The 19,241-nt window shown below is 51.8% G+C and overlaps 1 protein-coding gene across 2 annotated transcripts in view; it reads left to right on the plus strand.

The window, feature by feature from the left end:
• Macrod1 (mono-ADP ribosylhydrolase 1) overlaps positions 1 to 19,241 on the plus strand; it is a 139,405-nt gene that overhangs the window by 9,837 nt on the left and 110,327 nt on the right. The window lies entirely within an intron of this gene.

The following is a 19,241-nucleotide window of genomic DNA, read 5'->3' on the forward strand; positions in this document are numbered from 1 at the left end:
TGGAACAATGTCAGGTGGCTTCCCTCCCTCCCTCATACAGCCCCCAGGAACTATAGCAGGCAGTAGAGGTGTCTTTTTCTCTAATTCTGTGAATATCAGGGTGGACCTCCTAGCACAGAACTCCAACTCTCAGGAAAAACTCCATCATACCATCCCCTCCCCTGTGCAGCCCGGGACGCCCCAGGTGCTTCTACACCTCCTGTCAACTGGCTAGCTCTGCTGTACCTGAGTCTTGACAAGGGAGTAGGTTCCTCCAGGACTCTAGAACCGGGAGCTGCTGATGCTATCCATGCTTCTTGGCCTCCTTAAGTAACTAAGCACCCAGCAGAGGTGGCTGCTCTCTGGTCCTTTCTGTTTGTGTTTTGGGTGGCACTTCTGGGAGGGTTCTAGGCTGGTGTTTGTAGAGGAGCAGCACTGTGCCTGTCTCAGGCACACAGGTGATGGCTGGCATTCAATGCCAGAGAGAGCTTGGTTACCTTTGCATTTCTGCTGTTGTGTCTGTGTGTCTCCCTGGAGAACCTGACACGGTTGATAGGTGGCGGGGAGTTCGAGGAATCTGTCTCGATGAAGACAGCCTTATCTGGTTTGCACGCGCTGCACCAACCCCTCAGAGGTCCTCAGGAAGTCTCTTGGCTCTGCCTTGCCCTGGCACCTGACCCTGCTGGTCACTGCTGAAGGTGTGGGAGGCACCCAGAGGTTCTTTTCCTGTTGAGCTGTAAAATGGACAATGAAAAAAACAGGCAGCCTGGCTGGTGAACGAGTGTGGGTTCAGGGACCAAAGTAAGAGTCACAGGAGCAGGAGAGGGCTGCGGAGGCTGGTATCCGCTGCATGGATCTGCCTGTCAGCTCTTTCACTAGCCGAGCTAGCTGTCCTGGGCTGGTGGCACTGTCCACCATGCTTCCCCCAGGATGTTGCATCCTGGGAGGTGCACTTGCCAGGCTTCTTTCTGTCTCTGCACCATAGGGATGAGGGAAAGTGATCTATCGGGGTGTTGGGCACACAAGGTGGGAATGACACTCATTTACCACCTGCACAGGGGCCAAGGGTTCGACACCTGCCCTGGTGACACCATTAGCATCACGCTGGGTGCCAACTCAACAAGCCCAAGGACTTGCTGCCTCCTGTAGCTGACCTTCTTCGCTTACCTTCGTGGACCCAACACCTTTTAGTGTATTCTCCTGAGATATTTTTCTAGAAAGAGGGTCAGTCAGGATCCAGAACCCTTCCAGAATGGCAAGCAGTAGCCGAAGCAGATGTCAGACATGGGTTTCCCATGCAGAGCCTGCATCCCAGTGTTTGATGCAGGTATTGGCACTGGTCAGAGTAGTCTTCAGTGGCCTGGGTTCTCTCCCCAACCCCCTGGGATCTTTTGGGCCCTGGCGTCACCCTGTCAGCATCACCCACCAGGGGGCAGCAGAGATTGCGTTTCTGAGGAGCCCATAAATCAGCCTTTATTAGTGAAATAAAAGTCGCAGGCAATGTGGGGCTTTTCAGGGCTGCATAAATCTGCGTCCGAGCCTCGTGAAACCCATATGTGCTTAATTCATATGTAAAGTTTCAAGCAGGAAGAGAATGCGTGTCCATTAAATTCTATTTGACTTGATTATAATCATTAGCCGTGAATAATTGCTTCTCATTGCCGACCGCAGAGCCACCACAATAGGCAAGAGGAGAGAGCAATTATCTCGGGGTGGGAATTTTTAAATTTTTATTTTTGAAGCCAGGGGTAGCATTGGCCTGTGGGCATATGATCCCCTGTGGAGCACATAGTGGGCTGGGAGTGGCTGGGGTCTTGAAGCTCCACCAGGGCGTCCACTGTGTGCGTGTGTGCACGAGTCTGTCTGTCTGCCCGTCCTCATTTTGTTCTTACTTTGTCTGTTTCCAGATGGGGAGGAGTGTCCCCCTGGGCCTCACTCCAGCATCAAGAACATGGAGGAGAGGGATGTAGGGGGAGCTGGAGGGGACCTGTGAATGAAGAGACCTGGATCTTACTCCTAATCTAAGAAGTGGGGCCGGGCGGTGGTGGCGCATGCCTTTAATCCCAGCACTTGAGAGGCAGAGGCAGGTGGATTTCTGAGTTCGAGGCCAGCCTGGTCTACAGAGTGAGCTCCAGGACAGCCAGGGCTACACAGAGAAACCGTGTCTCAGAAAAACAAAACAAAACAAAAACAAAACAAAATATGAGAAGTAGGAAGTCCAGTGCCCACCCCTGTCACCCTCTGTCACCCATTCCCCCCCACCCCCCATTTTTCTACTGGACACCTGGCAATTTGAAGCCCAGGACTGATTTCAAATCTGCCTTAATGGTGTGTGTGAGGTGGTGAGGTGTGACGGTGTCTGTGATGTGAATGTACATGCTGTGGGAGAGAAGGAGGAATTCCTGGCTAGTGAGTGACAGGGCTTAAGGTCACAGGGGCAAGACAAACTTACTAAACTTTCCCCACGGCTGCCTCATGGGCTGATGACCGAGGCCATCAGGGCAGTGCCCAAGAGAGCCCCAAGCTCTTGCCATCTGTGCTGGCTACGGCTCCTGCCCGCAGGGGTATGCCACATCCATCTTAATTAAATTGACTGCCACATTGGCAAGAGAAGCTAGGGAGCCCCCTGTGGTCATTCCCTCCTCCAGGCATCGGAAATGCTGGGGGCAGTGCCATGTCTTTAGCTCTTCCTTTGACCCCTGGGACTGTGACTGGGCTTCTCCACTTGGGCTGGGAGGTGTGGTGACCTTTACAGTGCTTGAGTCTTCTCTCTGCCTCAGGGGATGGGATGTGCCCTTAACACCCTGTCTAGTGTTTGTGGGCCCCTGTGCCTGAGATGGCCAAGTCCCAGTTAGGAAGTCCAAACACAAAGACCCTCATTCTCCGCCAGCCCAGGGGTCCAGTGGCCCAGCTTTGGCCTTAGAGTCATCTTAGGGTAGAGCATACATGAATGTCACACTTTGTGCAGAGACACAGCTGTTTTTCTCTTCAGAGCAATCTCAGGCTACTGTGTGTCAGGGCACTGAGGCCTTTGGAGTAGAAGCTGGGGGCTCCTTCAAGCACCTCCCATCCCTCAGGTCCTCATCTGAAAACGGCCATCATCCTTGGCCCCAGCCTGTGTGGGAGTGAAGATGACACATGTTTAGGCCTGACACACAGAGGGCCCCAGTAAATTAGTCCTGGGAAGTCGGGAGCAAGAGCAGCTAAGTAGAATATAATGTGACACGGCGCCGGGAGGGGGGGGTGAATAAAGTGTGCGTGAAGCCGCAGGGACCAATTAATTCTGCAAGGAGGTGGCAGAGGCGAGCGGTCACGGAGGCCTTTGAGGGGCCTGGGTTCTGGGGCCTGGCCTTAAAGAATGGGTGGGAAGCCATGTCTCACAGCGACAAGCTGGCCTCTCAGGGAGACTTTTAAGCTTATTTATTTAAAATAAGGCTAGAGTGGCACTCAGCTTAAGTCCTAGGGCTTTGATTTGCAAAAGCCTACCTGCCTCTTATCCTCCGCCCCCCCACCCCACCGTCCCCAAGCCCTTGTTTCATCCCTTCGCACCACCCCGAAGGGTAGTGAGCTCTGTGTGTAGCGGAGAAGGCTTGACTCTGAGCATCTGGCCACCAGTGAGCGGCCACAGAGTGCCCCGCCCTGCTCTGGCTGTCCCCCAGCCCTGCCTCGGCTGGACTGGAGCGGGTGATTTAGAGACCGCCTTGATGGACTAGCAAGCAGGGGGCCGCAGGGACAGCGACTGCCTGGTGGGAAGTGATCTGACGCTAAACTGTCGCCGTAAATCGCTTTATCTGTCACTTCAGATTTAAATGTGTTTGCTGAGGCTTGCCGGCCGCCGACAGAAAAAAAAAAAAAAAAAAAAAAAAAAAAAAAAAAAAAAAAAAAAAAAAAAAGGCAGGGGCAGTGCTGGCCAGAGCAGAGCCAGGGAGGCCACTATGGCAGCCTCTGCCTGGCCTGCTTAGCTTAGAACTGCAGGGCCTGGCCCTAGGCTGCTCACACTCTCTCTTCCTTTATCTTTCTCCCCTTCTTCCCTTCCTCCATCTTCCCCCTGTCCTCCAGCTCCTTCCCCTTCTTCTTCATCTTCTTCTTTCCCCCTCTTTCCCCTCCTCTCCTCATCTCTCTGCCCCCTCCCCCCCTCCCCATTCTTCTCCTTCCCTGGACCCCTTGTCAAATTTCCCCTTAGTCTCCACTGAAGCTCAAGCCTTCCTCTTCCCCAGGCCAACCCTCTCCCCTACCCCTCCAGGGTTCCATTCCTCTTAGCTCTTCTTTAGGTCTCAGAGGTGTGTGTATATGGCTCTACCCCCAGCACTCATTGGTGACAAGTTCTAATTCAGTGTCTTTGCTGGCTGCTAGGAAGCAGAGGGTGAGTGGACAGTGAACAGGTGCTTGCTCTAGGGACCACAATTTGGATTTATTAGCCCCACACGGCCTGGAGGTAGCTTCCTGCTGTCCAGTTGTCTTGGGTTCTGAGTCCCAGCCCCCAGTACTTCAAGGACTGCCCACCCAGGGTTGCCTTGACTGGATGCGTAGGCTTCCTGAGCAGGGAGGGCCCCCTCTTTACAGAGTAAGAGACTCGGGCTCTCATGAGAGAGCCAGAACCAGGTAAGAGTAGGGGCCCCAACCAGGAGTGGTGGCACATGCCTTTATTCCCATCACTCTGGAGCGGAGGCAGAGGCAGACTGATCTCCCTCCGTGATTTTGAGGCCAGCCTGGACAACATAGTGAAACCCTGACTCAAAAAAAGACAAACAACAAAAAACCAAAGCCCATCGTCTTTAACACTGGGGTTTAAAGGGATGCAGCCAGCTTGGCTTTTACTTTTTTCTTTTTTTAACCAACCCTCGCTGGGCATAGCCTGGTGTCGTGGGAGCAACAGAGAGCAGGCCTGAGGTGCAGCAGCCACCCTCCCTGTGTAAAGAAGCACCAAGAGGCCTCATGCCTCCAGAAGAGTGTGGCTCATTTCCACAAGGTCGAGCCGTGTTATATAAATTCATAAATGATAGATCCCTTCTGAATTATTGAGGCTCCCTCCAGGCTTAGTCCAGTGAGGTGAACCTGACTGGTGGGTCGGACTTAGAGGAAGCCTGTAAGATCCTTCTGCCTCCAGATCTTCTGCTAACATCCCACTGTGGGCCAGGACCCACCTGTCTGTTGTCCCCACAGGGAGTGATGGGAGGAGCTCCCACTGTCCTGAGCTCTAGTTGACCTTTGGTGCATAAAAGTGACCCAGTGCTATTGACAGCCAGCTCTGGGATCCCTCTCTCAGATCCAGCACAAGCCCCACTCTGCCTCTCTGGGACTCAGAAGAGTCTCTTGGTTTCATAGATATGGACAGTGGTTAACATTCATGGGCTTCTCCTGGGTTTCCTGGCAGCGTGTGAGCCTCTGGAGGTGAGGAAAGGAACACAAGACTCAGTGTGCTTACACGTGCAGTACTCATAAACCCGTAGTGGAAGATGATGAATAACTAGAGCTCAGAGAGGGATGGTGACCTGCTCAGGGTCACACAGCAGGAAAGGGGCAGAGTAGGTCTCAAACTCAGGCCCCCTGCCCTCATCTCGGGGCTGCTATCACTAAACTATGTTAGAAAACCCTCTTCAGAGGGCTGCGACTTCCCTGTATGTAGTTGTGGCTGGGGTACATTTTGTCCTGGGCTTCCTGACCTTGAGGCCACCTGGCCTCGGCTCCCACACCTGTGCAGCTGCCCGTGTCCCTGATGCTGTCCCAAGCACTGAGCTTATGGGAATGTGTGTGTTTTGAAATTAATGGAGACTATTAAGTTGGCGGAGCATGAAAAGGGCTGGAGCTGCAGCTCTTGGCTCGCTCTCCTGGAATGATCCAGCAGGGACTGGGCACAGACTGCCTGAAAGGATGGACCCTCTGTATCCCTAGAGGACTCAGGGTCTGGCCTTAGTATTGTGAGGCAGACATGGGTGCCCCTCCTTAGGGGCACCATTCTCTGTCCTTCCTCCCAACACCCTGTGAAGACAGTAGTGTTTGGGGTCAGTTCCCACATACTCCAGGTCTGGACCTGGCCTTCCTTGGAAGGACAGAGGACTTGCTACTGAGGAAGCCACATGACTGAAGTGGGCCCTACTAGCACTTGGTTACATCCAAGGTCAGAGCTGGCAGAGTAGAAGCCACCTAAGGCCCCTCCGCATTCCCCAGGGCTGCTTGCCTCAGAAGCTTACCTTGGAAGTGCCTTTGTAGATTTTTGCAAATTCCCTGTCCTGCTGACACTCTAAGTGGCCACTTTATGGTCTCCTCCTGTGTTGCGCCCGAGCTGCCCCACGCTTGGGGGCCAGAAATGTTGAGAACTGCACTACCCCACGTTTGGGGGCCAAAATGTCTCGGACCGTTCTGTCAGTGTTGGAACCTGCACTGCCAAAAGCCTTGGGGACTAAACTGTTAGAGCCCGCACTGCCCCAAGCTGCTCCAGTCCGAGGGTCAGGGTTCAGCAAGAGAGAGAGTGAGGACGGACACGAAGAATGGAGACCAGACAGAGTGTGATTCAATCCCGTTTATTCTTCAGTCTCTTTTCTTCTCTCCAAGTCCCTAGTTCCCAGTCCCAAATTCCAAGTACCTAGTACCTAGCACCAAGTCTCAAGTCCTAATCCCAGTTCCAGTTGCTACTCTCTTTCCCAGTACAAGTGTCTAATCCTAGTTGCCTGTCTTCTGTCTCAAGTGCCTACTGTCTAATCCAAGTTCCTACTCCATGTGCCTAATGCCTAATAATCATCATCTCTCCTGTCTGCCTCCCGCCTTTTATATGTCTCACTTCTAAGCCACGCCTTTAGGTCACGCCCTTAGGTCTTGTCTCTAAATCTGATCTCTAAGTCACACCCTTACGTCACACAGCTTTAAGTCTCACACACCCAGGGGAAGATCCTGGGTATTTAAAACAAGATGTTATCAGAGTGTACTCAGCTGTTGTAGGCTGTTGTCAACACGTGTCTTGTCAGGGTATATGGCTTAAGATGGCTGCAAGGATGATAGCCACCTTCTGTCGGCTCCCCACACTCCTGTAGTCTGCAGTTAACATCTATCAAAGAGTGCAGTTTCTGGGGATGCTGTGCTTAGGCTGAACTGGGTATAGGAACCCAGAGGTGGGAGACGGTCAGCCTCAAATGCCCCTTGTGACCTAGCCTTCTCACACACTGACTGCCATGAATGGGTCTGGTTTCCTCCATCACCTCCTGGAGGCCTTTCTACCTATGGCATGCTTCCTCACAGGGGTTTCTGAAGGGAGCTCAGAGAAGGAAATAGACTCCAGCCAGGGTGTCCAGTGTCCTGCAGGGTCCACACATAATAACTAGTGGTGTATTGAGGGGTTCGTTCTCCAGAGGACACACTGGGAGAGTCCCAGTGGCAAGTGCAAGTCTGAGAACTGTGCACCTGGTCTGTGAGGCTGTCCCTGGGGGTGCTCAGGTTGTTTGTACAGTAGGTCACAGTAAAGACACAGAAATGCAGCATCTAATGATTCCCCAGAGCTGGGGACCCTGCAGTGGACGTGGCTGCCCTGTAAGGATGCTGGTCCCTGTCTGCAGGTTAGGGGATACACTAGTTTGGATCCAGGTGATTAAACTCAGGGCCTTGTGCATATTAGGCAAGCACTCTACCACTGACTGATACCTCCTACCTCACTTTGTCTTAGTTTCAGTTTGAGACAGAGACTATCAATAAGTTGCCTAGGCTGGCCTTGAACTCACTTTGTAGTGCCTGGAATTTGTGATCGTCCTGTCTCAGCCTTTCTGGTTGCTGGGATTCTAGGCGTGCAACAAAACCATCTTGGAACATGCTATTTATATCTGTGTGGAGGTGTCAGGAGAGGACAGCAGGGGAGGGCGGCAGGGGAGGATGGTATAGAGCCAATCTGGGAGAGTGGATGGGGTTGAGTTGAAGCTCCCCCCCCTATGTCATTCCATAACCATTGCCCCCTCCCAGTGGCAACAAGTGGCCCTTGAATAGCATCTCCACTCACCCCCCATCCCACCTCCTCCTCTTCTAGACATTGTAATTGCCATCAAAATGGGAGCAGCGTTGGGTGGCTCGTGGGAGAGAGTGCTGGCTGTCAGCTGTCCCTGCCAGCAGGGCCGAGACTGTTTGATTATTGCCGCCTGGCTGTATTTCACATACGGTTTAAACACCATCAAACACTACATCCCTTTTGAGAAGCGAGGGCTACCTTGCTGTGGATGTTGAAGAGAAACAGGGACATTAAAATCCACGAAGCAAATGGCCTAGAATTGACATTTGCGCTGGTGGGGAGCTCTGCTGTGCCTGTCAGAGAAGCTAAATCCCAAAGCTGTCAGGCGCCAGGGAGCTTTCCCCACGAGGCTGCGCGGAAGCAGGTGGATTTGGTCAGGGGGGGACTAGGAAGAGCCAGGGAGGGAGTTGTATGGTCAATTGGCCACCTGTCAGTGCCCCTCTGGCCTTGACCTCTGTCTGCTCAGCCTTACCCTCTTCCTAGTGGGAGGCAAGAATGCTCCCCTCCTCCAGACAGAGCAGGGCGCTGGGCCTGTGGCTCTGGGGCCGTGTGTGTGTGTGTGTGTGTGTGTGTGTGTGTGTGTGTGTGTGTATGTGGCATGGTTATGCCTGACAGAGCTTTGTTCAGTTTCCGCTGTGGCCTCTGAGGAGCTTTGTGTGCTCCATCAAGGTACAATGACCTGCAAGCCCTGCTTTTTTCATCTGTGGACCCCAGAGAGATGTCCCTTAACGGGGAGACTTCAAAGGTCAAGTGAACCACGCAGGCACCTGAGAGGTAGATGGTTGGAGCGTGATGGATGGTGACAGCCAGTATCAAGGAAGTGGAAATGGAGGCTAGAGGTGACTTTTTCTAAGATTTATTTTTATTTTTTGTTTATGTGTAGGTAGGTGTGCATATCTGTGCTTGTAGGTCACTTGTGTGCAGATGTCTTGAGAAGCCAGAGAGGAACACTGATAGGTCTCTTAGAGTCGGGTTACAAGTGGAATAAAACGGGTGTTGGGAACAGAACTCTGGCCCACTAGAGAGCAATCCTGGAACTTGCCTGGCCTTGAACTCAGAACTCAGCCTGCCTCTGCCTCCTGTGCTGAGATTTAAAGGTGCCACCACTGCCTATCTTACAAGAGCTCTTAACGGCTGAGCTATCTCTAGCCCCTAACCTATTGAAAAATAAGTGCAATAAATCCAGACCAGACCTGAGCTCATAGCGCCCTGTAGTGAGCCTTGCATACAGCTCAGCATGCCCAGTGTCGTCTGGGACAAAGTCACAGTGTGCTGTGTACTGCCTGTGTGATCTTAACCCTGGGGAGGCATAAGCAGCCAGATCTCTTCAGCTTAAAGCCAGCCTTGTCTACTTAGTGAGTTCTAGGACAGCCAGGGCTAATAGTGAGATCCTCACTTCCTGAAGGCAACCCCCAGTCAATCATCCTGGAAACCTTATAATAGTGACAGAAGAACCAACACCCATGGGGAAACAGATCAATGAGTCACATGCTTGCTACAGAAGCAGGGGGGCCGAGTTCAGTCCCCTATACCCATGTAAAAAGCTAGGGGTGGGGGTATACACCTGTAATCTCAGCTCTGTGAGGTGGAGCTAGAAAGACCCCTGGGGTTTGTTGGCTAGCCAGTCCAGCCAGCTGGGGAGCTCTGGGTCTAGTGAGAGACTGACTTGAAAGATAATCTGGGGGACAGCTGATGTCAACCTCCAGCTGGCACCTGCACACACACACACACACACACACACACACACACACACAGCCGAGGAAGGCAGGGTTGAGGGTTGGAAATGTAGCTCAGAGGCAGAGAGCTTGCTTATCATAAGTGATACCCTGGGTTCCATCCCCAAAGCTGAAAAAGGAAGGAAGAAAGGGAGGGAGGGAAGGAGGGAGGGGGAAGGGAGGAAAGGAGGGAAGGAGAGAAACTAAGTCTCAAGAGAGGCTCTGCCCCAACATCTCCTTAGAGTATGGCCCTTGCTCTTGGCTTTCTGGTTCTTGGCTGGTTCCTTGAGGCCCTCTTTCAAACCTGGCACCTGCCACTCATGGTGACCTGTGGTCTCTTCGACTAGGGTTCAGGGCTCCCTTGCACTCAGGGCTCTCAGTGCTGCTTGACTGCTGGCATCTTACCGTGGCTCCAGCCCAGATGGCACCTCAAAAGCCGTCCCTAAGTTCGTTTTTCTTACAGTGTTTACAGAACCCAACTGGTCTTTTGTTTTGTTTTTGAGTTGTTTTTATTTTGAGACAGGCCTTACTATGTAACCCCGTGTAGTGGTTTGAATGAGAACGTCCCCCATAGGCTCTGGCATTTGAATGCTTGTCCCTCAGTTGTGGTGTTATTGGTGAGGCTTGGAAGCTGTGGTCACTGGAGGAAGTCTTAAGGTTCCAAAGCCTTGTGACAGTCCCAGTTTGTGTTCTCTGTTTCCTGCTTGTGGTTTGAGATATGGGTTCTCAGCTGTTCCTGTCCCCATGTCGGCCACCTGCTGACAGAATTGCCTGCTGTGATGAACTCTTCTTCCTCTGCAACTATAAGGCCAAACAAACCCTTTCTTATATAATGTGATCATGATGCTTTATCACAGCAATAGAAAAACAACTAATACATTTTGGGTATACTTGCTCTGTAGACCAGGCTGGCCTCAAACTCAGAGAGCCTCCTGCCTCTGCCTCCCAAATGAGGGATTGAAGGCATGTGCTGCCATTGCCAGACCCCCTCTTTTTTGAGACAGGATTTTTCTGTGTAGTCCTGGCTATCCTGGAACTTAGAAATCCATCTACCTCTACCTCCTGAGTGCTGGGACTAAAGGTGTGTGCCACCATTGCCTGGCTAGTCCTCTTCTTTTGAAATAAAGAGTCTAGGTTTTATGTTTCTCAGTTTGGGGAGATGACCTTGAACTCCTGGTCCTCTGAGGACTAGGATCACAGGTGTGGGCTAGCATACTCAGTTTCTGTGGGCATTGAACCTAAGGCCCACAAATGAAGTAAGTGCTGTATCAGCAGAGCCGCCAGCTCTCAGCTGTCCTTTCCCCCACAGATGGCTTATTCAGTGTACCAGAACCCCATCTCATGGTTCACCTTCCCTCTGCTTCCTGTTTGCTGCTGTGATTCCTGCCTCTCCTCCCCTGGTGACCTGGCCTCTGGGCCTCTTGTCTTGCCTAGGTCCACTGAGTCTGCCAATGTGATTTCTCTCACATGAGCTTGTGACTAATAAGGGTTCCCTCCAGGGGGCCTTCAAAATCTTTCCCTCCTTAACATCGGAGTTTAAAAATGTGTCACCATCGATTTGAAGGAGAGACTTGTTCCCGCTGAGAAAAGCGGCCTGGAGATTCGTCTCGCCTTAGGAACCGCACGGGCGGCTGCATAAATTCCAGCATGCCACCAAGGCCTCCATGCAAATGTGCACTGGAGCCCCTCTGGCAGCACGAGGGCCTGCCAACTTCCATGTTGCTCCCAAGGGCTGCTGACCTTCTGGGAGGCCTAGTGTGGGGGGCCGGGGTCGGGGTGGGGTGGGGGTGGTGTCGGATCCTCTTGTCTCTTCTCTCCAACACTTCATTCATACTAACTCTTGCAGTGATGTAGTTAAATTTCAATAGTGGAGGATAAGGGTAAGGGACTCCAGGAGTGGGACTAAGCTACCCTGATGTTCCCTCCTGGCTTGGGAGACCACTGTCCTTGGTGAAATAATATGTGTCCTGAAAGAGGGGAGCGTGTGTGTGTGTGTGTGTGTGTGTGTGTGTGTGTGTATGTGTGTGGAGTGTGGGTGGGTACATGGGCTTATATGTATATTGAGGCCAGAAGACAGACACTCTCAGACATTGATCCTTGGGAGCCATCTACCTTGTTTAAAAATTTAAAAGTATCTTTATTTAGGTGCATGCATGCATGTGCGTGCATGTGCATGTGTGAATGATCATGCCATGTTGTGCATATGGAGGAGGCCAGAGGATGGATGACTTCTCCGAGTCATATCTCTCTTTCACTGTGTTAGTCCTGTGGTTCAAACCCAGGTTGTTAGGATTGGCAGCAAGTGTCCTTGAGCCATCTTAGTTTTTGATAGTGTTTCTCACTGAGCCCAGAGACCCCCCCTCTGCTTCCCTGGGATCCGTGTTGGGATCACCAGTGTACTCTGCCACACTGGGCCTTAAAGAAAAATTTCTGGTGATCTGAAGGTCTTGTGTTTAAAATGCCCACTGCATTATCTCCCTGGCTGTTTTTTTTGTTTATTTAAGGCATGGTTTCAGGGAGTCCAGGATGGCTTTGAACTGCTCATCCCAATGTCTCTGGCTCCCTGGTGCTGGGATAATGGGCACATACATCAGCTTGATGGAAAGACTTCTGTCCTGGAATTCCCTGCCTCCCAGCATCTTTAGGATTCCCAGGCAGGGGCTGTTGGGGTCATTGGGGTTACTCCTGCCTCCAGGCACCTCTTCCCCCTCTGGCTGCTGGAGCTCATCTGTACCTTGCCTGCCCTCCCAGCCACTGCAGAACACAGCCCCAGCTTCCACTAGCAATGTTCCAGTCCAGAACTACCCAGGGGAAAGCTTTGATGTGGGGACATGAAGTGACTTTTCTGGGGTCCTCATCTTTCCCTAGGAGCCCTGAGTAGACCTATCACTGAGTTAATGAGGAGGGGGCGTGGAGAGGCCCATAGTAGCCATGTGGTTTGTGCTGGCTACCACTTGGCGATAGTCTTGGAGGAGTGATGGGAAGTACACTTAATAATCCAGGCCCACTGGGAACCTACTCCCTCTGCCACTGAAAGGTGTGAGTGAGCATACTGGTGCCTCTCTCTCCTAGGGCTTAAAGAACTCTTGCTGGAATGTGTAGGTCTGCCACTGGGCCAGCCTCAGACCTCAGTGGGGAGCTCAGTGGGAGACAGGGTGTGGGGGTGACTCAGGGTGCCAGGCAGCCTCTGATGGTTCTTGAGGAGGTGCAGAGCCAGAGAAGAAGGAAGCAGGAGCACGGAGGCTCTGTGGCTGCTGTGGGCCCAGGAGCATGTGTGAGCCCCCATTTACCAACTGGGCAGGGACTTCTGCAGCCCAGCCTGAGCGCCTGCAGCTGCGGAATGTCCTCGGAGGACTCCCAGCAGTCATTACTCGGAGAAGGGAGGAGGCTTAATTTTTCCTGTCTCCCTAAATGGTATTGCTTTTACGGGCTTTGGAAATCAGTTTTATGACCTGCGTTATTTGTCCACTGAAATATGGGACACACTGGAGGAAACGTAAACAGCAGAGGTGCGTGTGGCCTGGGAGGTCAGGATGCTGAGGATGGGGCAAGGCTCATGTGTAAGTCCTCCATTCCAGGGCCACTCTTCAGGGACTGCTGCAGCTGGCAGCAAGGCTGGGAAGCTGTGCTCCGGACTACAGGGAGGGATTCTGGTCTACGAGCCATGCAAACCTCTCTATCCCTAATGCCCAGTTTATCTGCTGCCCCCATTGAGTGCCACCCAGGGTACCCAGCCAGCCTCTGGCATGAGCCTTTTCAGTAAGTAACAAACAAGCCTATTGGGGTTTGCCATGCAAGATGTAGGCCTGGTGGGGCTCCACCCACAGAGAGCTCCTTATCTGCTGGCAGAGTTAGGAGCTGGCCAGAGATGGAGATTCATCAGGGACACTCTCCCCTTTCATTCACTTTCCTGGGACCCAGGACCCTCCCAGAGAGGTCCGCATGTTCTCCCCTTCCTGGGAGAAGGCTGCTTCTCTACTCCTCTCTGAATACGCAAATGGAAGCTTCAAGTCCAGAAGAAAAATGTGTAGAAGATGGGGACAGACGATTCCCGGTAGGAGGAAAACAAATGGCCAGTAAACACGTGAAGAGAGGCGGACTTCCGCCAGCAATCAAGAAAAGGCTAATTGAAATTAAGGGCTTCATTCTTTACCCACTAAGGAGATGGCTGCAGGAGCACTCACTTAAGCAGGTGTGGCGCAGCCTCAGGGAAGGGCTGGTTTTTGGGTGCCCCACTCATGGCTTACACCAGCGCATAGTAGGTGCTTACCAATGCTTGCTTTATGTCTGAAAACAAACATGCTTTCTTTCTGTGTGCATCAGTGCTACAACTGCCTTGTTCCTGTCCTCCTCCCACCCCCACAGCTACTTCCAGCATCCTACGTGCTTCCTGGGCTGTGGCCAGTGTCCTTCTGGGCTAGGACTTACCTCAAGGGCATAGATGCTGCTTCTGGGTTTTGGCTTACCAGGGCTACACTGCTAACTCAGGGATGCAGCAGGCCTTGAGTTGGAAGAGTCTGGTTCTTTTGCTTTGTTTTGTTTTTGAGACAAGTCTCATAGTGTGTTCTGGCTGGCCTAGAGCTCATTACATAGACCAGGTTGGCCTCTAACTCCCTGATATCCTCCTGCTTCTGTTTCCCAAGTGCTGGTATTAAAGGTTTGCCACCACATGTTGGCCTGTGGTGTTCTTGGTTTTTGAGAAAGGCTCTCACTCTGTAGCCCAGCTAGGCCGGATTTACTGTGTAGCTCAGGCTGGCTTCAAATGTCCGGCAGTTCTTAAGTCTCCTGATTGCTGGGATTGTAGCTATAAGCCATTTCCAGCTTTCCCTGGTTCTTTCTGTTCATTGCCTCTCCAGTCCTCTCCATTGTGGACAGCTAGAGAACTCTTCCTTCCTTCCTTCCTTCCTTCCTTCCTTCCTTCCTTCCTTCCTTCCTTTCTTTCTTCCTTTCTTTGGTTTTTCGAGACAGGGTTTCTCTGTGTAGCCCTGGCTGTCCTGGGACTCACCCTGTAGACCAGACTGGCCTCGAACTCAGAAATCTGTCTGCCTCTGCCTCACAAGTGCTGGATTAAAGGCATGTGCCACCACTGCCCGGCTCTCTCTTTCTTTTCTTTTCTCTTTCTTTCTTTCTTTCTTTCTTTCTTTCTTTCTTTCTTTCTGACAAGGTCATATGTAGCCACATTGGCTTAGACCTCCCTATGGTGACCGTGAGCATCTGATCCCATTGCTTCCTGAGGTCAGGGACTATAGATGTGACACACAGTGGTGGTTTTCTGACTGCACATTCTCTCTTACCTCCTAGCTTTGACATGGGCCACTCCCCTGGCTGGGAGCACTCTTGAATCTACTTCCTTTCTGGCTTACTCTGAATGTCTCCCAGGTCCTCTAAGAACTTCCCTCAACCTGAGTCAGATGTTCTCTTGTGAGTTGCATATTCAGCTATGACCTGTTTCTCCAGCAGCTCCGGGAGGTGCCAGGGCTACAATAGAAGATCATGGGCAAGAAGATCCATACAGCTCCCATATGGCATACCCCAAAGTGTGACACAGTCATATGTTATGTGTGTGGATAGTCTGCTGGAGTGGCTTATTCCTCTGTATCACACTAGTATAGACAGCTGGTGGCAGGTGGCAGTGCCTTTTCTTGCCAGCCCAACCTTACAGAGTCCTCTGCAGAGCCCAACCTGGCCTGGTCACAGTGAAGCTACTCTTGCTGGGAGCTCACACTTCCCATGGGTAGTCCTGGGAAACCTGGATCAGTTGTGCTTGAATCATCTTCCACCTACCCACCTGGTGTGTGGTACACCTCCTTAAAAAGGAGCCAGTGGAAGAGTCGAGGCCTAGGAGCTGCCATCCTGGAGCTCAGACAGAGCCTAGGACCCTACCTCCACCCCCTTCTCTTAGCTCATCCACAGCGGTGCCCCCAGCCTCCAGCCAAGGTTCTCTTCTTAGTGCCTCAGATTGATGCCACCTTCCTCTCTCACATGGAAGGCATGAGGGCAATTTAAACCCAGCTACCTCTAACTGGTACCCAGCTCTAACTTCTGCCTGGACCATAACACAGATACTAAGTTATGGTGGAGGGAAGGCTGCTCATGAGCCAGAGTTCAGGCAATGGGAGCCATGTACTTTGACAGCTGGTTCCCGAGTCGACATCAATTACTGAGGCCTTGAGCAAGCTTTGGAACTTGGGGCTAATAATAATAATAATAATAATAATAATAATAATAATAATATAATAAAGATTAGTTATGTTTTTTAGGTAGGACTGCCCTAGCACTCTATATGTAGCTGCTGGGGACCCTGAATTTCTGATTTGCCTGCTTCTCCCTATGGAGTAGATCACAGACAGACACCTCCACTCCTGGTTTATGCAGAGCTAGGGATGGAGCCGCACCCCCTTTTAGAACAGGAATAAGGGCTGGGGCTGTAGTTCAGTTGGTAGAGTGCTTACCTAGCAGAGGTTAAGTCCTGAGTTCGATCCTTAGTACTGCAAGGATAAACTAGGTGTGACAGTACACGCCTGTGACCTCAGTACTTGGGAAGATGCATGAAGATCAGGAGTTCAAGGCCAGCCTCCGATACATCATAAGTTTGAGACCAGCCTGGGATATATGAGACTCCATCTCAAAAACAAAACAAATCAACAACACAAAAGGTACTTGCTTATAGTGAGAATAAACAAGGCAACTGTGTCACGTGGCCTTGGGGGTGTAATGTGGTGACACATGGTGACAGATGCCTGGCGCCTGGCACCATCAGGCCTGCTGCTTTGCCTCTCACAGATGGGTGCCCCTTTAGGAAATCCCCTCTAATTATGAAGTTAGAAATCTGAATGGTCACATGGGGAAGAGGCACTCACTCAATAGGAGGCTCAGGCACACAGCCTGGGCTATGTCAAGAGTTTCTCACACCAGCTTCCTGAAGACAGCAGGGCTCAAGAGAGAACGTCCATCCTCCTGCTGGCTGCTACCATCTGCCAACTCTCTGGGAGTTGCTGGCTGGGGAGGGCCCACTCGGGAGCCCTCCTGTCCCCAGAGACTGCCTCCCCCCAGGGTCCTTCACCCCAGGCTTGTAATCTTGGCTTTAAAGAGGACTCAGATCCCTTCCTCCTGCCCCCCACCATGACTAATCCATTTGCCAGGGCCCCAATCCAAGAGAAAGCTAATTAAAGAATTTCTGCTCTTGGCTCAGTCTGGACTTTGAAGATTCCCCTTGGTCTTCTTGGAGTATATGAAAACAGGTGGAGAAAGGGGGCGTTGGGAAAGGCATTGGATAAACCTCCAGAGCCTCTGTAATAGGCCTAAGCCCCCACAGCCCACAGGCATCAAACCATCCTCATGAGGAAGGGGATGTGGGGCTGCTTCCCACCCAATGCCCAGACTGTAGTTCCTTTGATCGCTGTATTCCTTGGAGAACAGGAGCTCCTGCATCCCCCAACAGTATGGGGAAACTGAAATGGAAAGAATGGGTGTTCTCCAGAACAGCGGGGGCTGAGGTCCTCCTATACCTTCAGCTCTGGTGGAGAGGTCCAGTGTGATGACAGGAGGGAGCAGATGACTGTTGAGGCTGGGTTCTGCCTTCCCAACCTTCTCCTTCAGAGCCTCCACAGGAAGACTGTCTGACAGTAATGGTACTTTCCTTTTCCTGGGGATCGAACCCAGGGCTTTGCACATTTAGACAAATGCCTTACCATGGAGTATCTCCGGTCCAGGAATATTATTACTTTTGAGGCAGGATTTCATGTAGTCTAGGGTAGCCTAGAACTCTGTATGTAGCTGAGAAGGACCCTGAACTCCTGACTCTTCTGCTTCCACCTCCTGAGTGGGATCACAGATTCAGCTCCACTCCAAGTTTATGCAGTTCCGGGGATAGAACCCAGGGCTTTGTAGATGCTGGGCAAGCACTCTACCAGCTGAGCCACATCCCCAGCCCAGAGATTTTCATTAACCATCAGGAATATTTATTGGATACTTATGGGTAAAAAGTGACTTCTGTGTGACATGGGGGACCCTTGGCAGCTATGTGCTCTGTCCAAACAAAGCCTGACACACAACAGTTGCGCAGCAAAGATCATGTGGCTGGCTTAGAACAGAGAGGGCTAAAGTAGCTCATGCTTCTGCTGCCTTCAGAAAACGTCCTGCGGGCTCTCTGGGGATGGATGGGACCGAAATGTGCGTGTGTGTGTGTGTGTGTGTGTGTGTGTGTGTGTTGCTCTTAGATGCTTCCTTCCCCTTCCGGTAACGCTGAATCTTGGTGATGCCCTAGGGAAGGTAGGGGTATTTGATGCCGTTGTGGTCATACCCTCACCCTGTTTCCCACTGGTGCCCCAGGGTGGAGGAGGTAGGAAGAACACCAAACAGGGGTCTCTTGGGGTGTCTGCCTGCATCATGGAAATAAAAATGATAAAAACCTGTCACTGAATTCTGGGTGGCAGTAAATTACTTAACACCTGAAACAGGTTGAAATGTGGCCACCATGGCTTTTAATAAGCCCATCTCTGATGCAGCAGCTTCCGAGAGGAACCGGCCGAGTCTCTTCTCGAGGCATAATTTCATCGCAGCCCCGGCTTGGCAGCGGTGCAAATAAGATTTCACTTCCCCTGTAAATCTCTGAGGGGGGGAGCGCAAGATTTCATTTGCGCTGTCAGTTAGCGCGGAGAGAGCCTATTTACTTTGCTGCAGGAATAGCGGGTCCTTTGGAGAGGCAGGACACAGAGGCCAAGGGGAGCTGGCTGTGTCAGCACTGAGAATTGACATGGGTGGAAGAGGGCAGGGAGGTGGCCGGTGTGTGGCTTGGGGTGCACAGATTGTCTGGAGTGCTTAAGGTAGACCAGCAGTACCAGAAATACCTACATCAGTTCATGAATAGGAGAGTGGCCTCCCATGGGTCAGGGCTTTCCTAAACAGGATGCTAGGAGTCCACCACAGGACATGGCTGTGGGGTGTGGGGTTGTGGCTTGGGGAGTTGGGCCTTTTGTAGGTTTGGATGCCACATATCCAGGGATGTCATGGTCCAGGGAAACCAGGTAGGAAGTAGAGGCAGAGTAAGGGAAGGTTCTAGAATCCAGTGTTAGGAGGATGAGGGCAGGAGACTTGGAATGAGAACTTTTAGTTTAAAGTCCAAACAGTAGAGCAGGATGCACTACATAGAGGCCCAGGACCTTAAGAGTGCCCTTGGCTGCAAGGCAGCCCATTCTGGTTCTAGTTCTGGCTCTGGTTCTCCTCTTCCTTCTCCTCTTCTTCCTCCTTCTGTTCTTCCTCCTCCTCCTCTCTTCTTTTTGAGACAGGATTTCTCTGTGTAGCCCTGGCTGTCCCGAAACTCACCCTGTAGACCAGGTCATCCTTGAATTCAGAGATCCTCTTGCCTCTGCGTGCCATTCTGGTTCTTACTGGACACTAGCCCCCATCCTAGAGTGATATACGGTTCTGTGACTTTGGGAAAGATGAGGCCTTGGGCTGATTGGCTGGTGGTGACCAGCAGCCCTTTTCTTGAGCCTCTGTTAGCTGTTGGAATGGGAACCACTTGAGAACACAACCCTCTTCCCTGGCTTGGGGAGCTT

This window comes from Arvicanthis niloticus, chromosome 1 (genome assembly GCF_011762505.2).
Source record: "Arvicanthis niloticus isolate mArvNil1 chromosome 1, mArvNil1.pat.X, whole genome shotgun sequence".
In the NCBI taxonomy this organism is placed as follows: domain Eukaryota; kingdom Metazoa; phylum Chordata; class Mammalia; order Rodentia; family Muridae; genus Arvicanthis; species Arvicanthis niloticus.